The following is a 6,000-nucleotide window of genomic DNA, read 5'->3' as shown; positions in this document are numbered from 1 at the left end:
TTAACACATTCTTGACGGCGAGTTGGCCGTGCGTTTTGGGGCGCGCAGCTGTGAGCTTGCAATCGGGAGATAGTGGGTTCGAACTCCACTGTCGGCAGCCCTGAAGATGTTTTTCCGTGGTTTCCCATTTTCACACCAGGCAAATGCTGGGGCTGTACCTTAATTAAGGCCACGGCCGCTTCTTTCCAATTCACAGACCTTTCCTATCCCATCGTCGGCATTAGACCTATGTGTGTCGGTGGTGACGTAAAACAAATAGAAAAAAACATTATTCCTACGCAAGCAACGTCTTGGAAATTTGATAAGCTTAAAGTAATTGCACCTCATATTCTCTGTCTTTCTTCATTATTGCGGTAACTTTTTCGCTCTGTAGCCGTATGCCTTCAAAGGAAAGTTGCATTGAATCAAGCAATGTCACTATTTTACATCTATGTAAACATCAAGTAACAATACATCTGAACACGTTATTTTACACAGCTGTGGACCCCCAGAGATTTTACCCACGCACCGCTACTGATGTATTTTCATAATCATTATCCCTTTATCTACATAAATAAAGCTGTAGGGGTCCGGTGTCTGTAAGTTCGTTTCTTTTGCCAATTTTTCAGATATTTATACGTTTTAGGTCAATTCAAGACAGAATCAGTATTTTTATTTTTCTTGTCTGTTTGTCCCACCATCACGGCGAAACGGCTGGATAGATCTCGACCAAACGTCATATTTAGAGTATACTCATCCCGGGGAAGATTTCGATATGCATATGATTTTCAGATCTTTGAATAGACGAGAGGTTTATAGGAAAATCAGAATAGTTTTCCTCCATTTTCTCTTATACTATTGATTTTATACAAAATACGTGGACTGTATGTGAAACAACTCTTCATTATAAACAACATTTGTTATGTTCATAATACAGCTTACCCTTCAAATTGACGGAGAAAATTACTATTTTCTGCGGGTATCATGCTCTGCACTGAGTGGCCGACAGACCGACAACGAATCTGCAGGTTACCATGGCAACATCTCCGACTGCTTGCCAGCAGGGAAGTGACGTATTGCCATTTTCGTCATCATTCCTGAAAAGTCGTGGTTGTTCCTTGGGTAGAAAGCAAGAGAGACGTCAATCGGCCATTCTGCGGGAAATTGAGCTTAAGTAATAACACCATTAGTCATCTTCTTATCTGTTTACCTAAGAATCCCTGCGTCTAAATTTCTCCTCTGTTACCGCTTTCTTACATCCGTAACTCATACGATCATAATTTATTGAGGGACATTCGATTTTCTAATACATCCACTTTGTATTTACATATTTCTCCTATACGGCTGTCCTCATTTATAATCCTAATTTATATTAATTTCAAACTTTCTTAAATGTATTACTTTCCTCCTTAATTACTCTGTATGTATGCGAGTGCTAATCCCGAAACCTGGACACTCTTTCCTTTGAGGAAATATTCCAAGCTATTATACCCTTTACGGCTTAAGTAAATGGATCAATTACGATCAATTACAGAAAAAATGGTGGGTTACATAACTTACCTGCTTACCTGTCCACAAAATAAAAATGCACCTAACTAGCAGCAGCCGGAGAGAACTCGTATCGGGTCCCTGTGACGAGAGTGTGATAGGACAGGTATACTACTCTATTATTATTTAACAATGAGGAACTAATTGAATTTGAACTATATAATTGACAACAGCATAGTCAATTCATCAATCTCACATAATTTACAATCTGATGCACTCATGGTGCAAAAACAAAGTACCAAAGAAGGCGTTCATTTGAAAATTAAGAAGATGATATCGACGTGCTGATCGACGAGCTAGTAAACCGCTGAATGGGTCCTTCGGCGTACAACACCATTGGACCTACAACAAAGCATAATGCTAGGATTAGGGACGTTCCGCAGAAATAAACTTACCATTAACATTCCCTTGCATCTGGGACATATTTACATATAAAAAGAAAACATTGAACGCTGTTAAACCAAAACGAAACAAAAACACTGAAGCTACTTGTCCCACGATTCCACTTAAAATTGGATGAGTATGAACTCACATCCCCTTTGTAATCTTCACGGTTACCAGACAATCTAATGATCAAACATAAAATCAACTAGTACACAAAGATATCATACATTCTATACACAGAAATATGGACAAGCAAGAGGAAAGAAAAAAATCTCTGTCAAACAAATAGATCTCATCTGAAAAGAAAAGGAACGAGCTACTGCATGCGGTTTTTAGAAAAGACCGTCACCACCTGGGGTGCGGTAAATGTGCCAATGACCTGGCCGACAGGAGTATGAGAGACTCCCAGACTCACAAAAAAATCGTAAACAAACTCTAACACTGACCTTGCCTCGGCTGCCTTTCTGGTCTCGAAACCACACAAGGGCTTTTCACTTCCGTCCTATCTCGACAAACATATGAGCCTCTACACAACTTCCTATGATAAGTAAGGAACCAATTCTCTTTCTAAATATCAGGCTCGGTTACCAGACCGCTTCTGGGTGTAATTCATTTAATTCACAGTACTATCCCGTACTATTTTCTCATAAAAACACAGCGCTTTCCACATATGGCGCAACTTCACGCCCCCAAGACCCAGGTTCGAGTCTATATCTTTGGCAGTGCGAAACCTGGTCAGAAATTTTTGATGACGTTGCCTACAACGTGGTTTTAATTTACTCAACAGACTTTAATCATAATGGAAACATGCAGATAAATCATGCACGTGCAGCATGCAGATACTCCGTTACATTAATCTTTCTATCCTTCCTGATATCAGAGTGTGACAAGCTTTCCTTAGATGATCCTTATTTACAGAAAAAAATTAAGTCACGAAACATAGACAATATTCTGACCTAACACTAAAATAAACAACCTTAAGTTACTCCTAACTCCAACACACGGTGCGAATCCCTAAATGATAAGTTATGTACATTAAAAACATTAATAACTTCAAAATCATCTTAACAAATTTCCTGATGGTCTCCTACGTCATGATGAAGTCTTATCCTAATTGGAAAAAGGCTCAACTAACTACTATTTCCATAATGAATTGCTAACTTTCTACGCAACTGTCGCTAATCCTACCACATGCTTACAACTTTGGTTCACTTAGCTAATTTTCGGTGATCTTCTCTCTCCATCCAGACTCGGCTATGCCATTTAGCCAAGCATGAAGAAGACGTTGTTCATAGCTGCTGGTCCTCTCGTACTGATGTCTCCAGGCCGGTCCATCATAGGCATCTGTTTGAGCCTCCGCTTGAAATTCACCTCCACATGGTCTTGAAACTCGGTTACCGAATTACTGGAATGAAATACTCGGTTATTTTACCGCACAACACGATCGTCACACAGACGCCGTTTGCTGCGTATACGAAACTGGTTAGAAATGTACCGAAGTTAAAACATAGCTTTAGAATCGTTAAAAACACGCATGGAGATATGTCCAAACTTACTTGTACATGAGTTAGTAGGCTATTTCTGTTGAGATAAACTGATGATTTTAACTCAGCTACACATGTGCGTCCTTCTGAAACACAGCAATAATTTCCTGTTCTTAGATTAAATCCTACTGCCGATTAACATCGTCCTACGAGCTGATCCGTACTAATTCTGTGAAGAAGTCTATGTAAAGGCAAAGTTTCTGGTCGATCAGTCACGAGTTCATGTCCACACTACGACAAAATCAATTCTAATCTCATGATTAAAAACTATTGTTCACAGTTTTACAGCTCTGAATGAAGTTAGCGCGAACGCTCCAAAAAGTAATCAAAGTATTTGCTGAGACAAAGGTTTATGGCGCAATCACTAAGACAGGCACGCGACGCGCACTGGCAGCAATCTTACAGTGGAATGAGATGCCTCCCTCCAAATCTCTCATCTCTTACAGGGAGCAAAAAGCGAAGCCACGCCGGGTAAACTCCCGGAAAACATACTTGAGTTTGGTATGCAACCACTCGACTGCTTCCCACGGTGGCTGTATTAATGCGGAATTATCAACTTTGTCACGTATTAATGGCGTTAGACATACCATTATGTTCACAAAATTCTAGGGATTATTGTTATCGTTTTATTATCCTGAAAACACCTCAGGTAGAGGAGATATCACTCGATTCCCATGACGTGGTAAACCTGTCTCCTCCCGCTTTAAATGCTGTTAAGGTGGCATCGTGCTTCCCAAAACAAAATTCTGATATCTCTTTCCTTCTCCAACACATCTTCTGTTTCATTCATACATGGTCACACCCTTCCTAGGGAACCACCTCCAAGCTCCCGCGTTCTATACAGCTTTCTTTTTTTTTTTTTTTTTGCTATTTTGCTTTACTACGCACCGACATATGTCTTATGGTGACGATGGGATAGGAATGGCCTAGGAATTGGAAGGAAGCGGCCGTGGCCTTAATTAATGTACAGCCCCGGCATTTGCCTGGTGTGAAAATAGGAAACCGCGGAAAACCATCTTCAGGGCTTCCGACAGTGGGGCTCGAACCCACTATCTCCCGATTACTGGATACTGGCCGCACTTAAGCGACTGCTGTTATTGAGCTCAGTTCTATACAGCTTCGCGCCCTTATACTCGGCGTCATGTTGCGCACTATCACCATTGCGTTAAATATCGCCTATTAAGTATTGAAGAGAATGGTTCACATGCAAATGTATAACTTTTGGCCCCGAAAAATATCGAAATATGGATGCAATTTTAATGACGGTGCAGACCTTCGTTTCGGGAAAATTTGCGGCTAAACGGTAAGTCGTATTACAAAGCAGATAGCATAATCGCCGTTCTATTTGGAGAGATCAACAACTTTGGTCTATGACTTATTGTCATGTCTTGATTGTTGATACGTTAGATAGCGCTGCATTTCTCGGTTATAATCAAATCTTTCGAACTCGACTGCGGCTTGCATTGCGAAAATGGCCTGTCTTTATAAGGAAAACTTTCCATATCTCTTGTGAATTTCTGTTGCCAAGTGAGCCTGCCGTTATAGTAGAAACTCCCAAACTCGATTGTGATTAGCAGTAGGAAATGTGGCCTACCATTATCCTCAAAACTTCCCCAATGCACCTTACATCGGAAACAACGTTTTCCGTCTTCCCCGTTTTATTTCTAGGATAGCGTTAAGGAGCATGCAATTTTATATATTCTTACTCACTGCCTTTACAGTAATTTGCGGAGAAATCCGTATACAATGTAGAATACCGTAGCGAAGGACGGGTACATTTGGTAGTGGCCTAAATAAGGAGTCATAAATATCTAGTTGAAAGAACAAAGACTGATTCGCTACGCCTATCAATACAATTAGACCGTTATTAAAAATTATAAATTTTCGAACTAACTCATTCATGGTTGTCAGCGTTTTGGCACCAACGTGCCAATTTGGGCTCATCAGTTGGTAACCAGCACACCTACCAAGACGCATGGCTAGTGGATATAGTACCGAGCTCGATAGCTGCAGTCGCTTAAGTGCGGCCAGTATCCAGTAATCGGGAAATAGTGGGTTCGAACCCCACTGTCGGCAGCCCTGAAGATGGTTTTCAGTGGTTTCCCATTTTCACACCAGGCAAATGCTGGGGCTGTACCTTAATTAATACCACGGCCGCTTCCTTCCCATTCCTAGGCCTTTCCAATCCCATCGTCGCCAACGACCTATCTGTGTCGGTGCGACGTAAAGCAAATAGCAAAAAAAAAAAAAAAAAAAAAAAGTGGATATAGTGGAGGCCACTGCGCAGGCTACTTGGAACCACAGGCAACGCCAATGCATTATCCGAGACTGGATCTCTTTCACAAAAGGGTGATGCCTGCTAGGCTTGGAATTATGAATTTACTCATTTAGGACAAATATTTGAACTACAACAATTAAAAGTAAGCCCAGCAACCAACTCTTGCCTTACAAGTGTGCATTAATGATGGACAGTATGAAACGGGGTCTAGAGATTTCTCGAGACTAGCGCAAGCATCTGATTCTCGCGTGAAATGTCGGGAGATCT

At 41.0% G+C, this 6,000-nt stretch overlaps 1 long non-coding RNA gene across 1 annotated transcript in view; it reads right to left on the bottom strand.

The window, feature by feature from the left end:
- Window positions 1-1,732: 1,732 nt before the first annotated feature.
- The window catches only part of LOC137500406 (uncharacterized), a 132,086-nt gene continuing 127,818 nt past the window's right edge, over window positions 1,733-6,000 (bottom strand). The window contains exon 3 of the long non-coding RNA XR_011018030.1: window positions 1,733-3,316. This is a non-coding gene — a long non-coding RNA (uncharacterized lncRNA). The remainder of the gene's footprint in view (window positions 3,317-6,000) is intronic.

The sequence above is a fragment of the Anabrus simplex genome, chromosome 4 (genome assembly GCF_040414725.1).
Source record: "Anabrus simplex isolate iqAnaSimp1 chromosome 4, ASM4041472v1, whole genome shotgun sequence".
Classification (NCBI taxonomy): Eukaryota; Metazoa; Arthropoda; class Insecta; order Orthoptera; family Tettigoniidae; genus Anabrus; species Anabrus simplex.
Note: the sequence above shows the minus strand (reverse complement) of the source record. Positions and strands in the feature narration are given on the sequence as shown.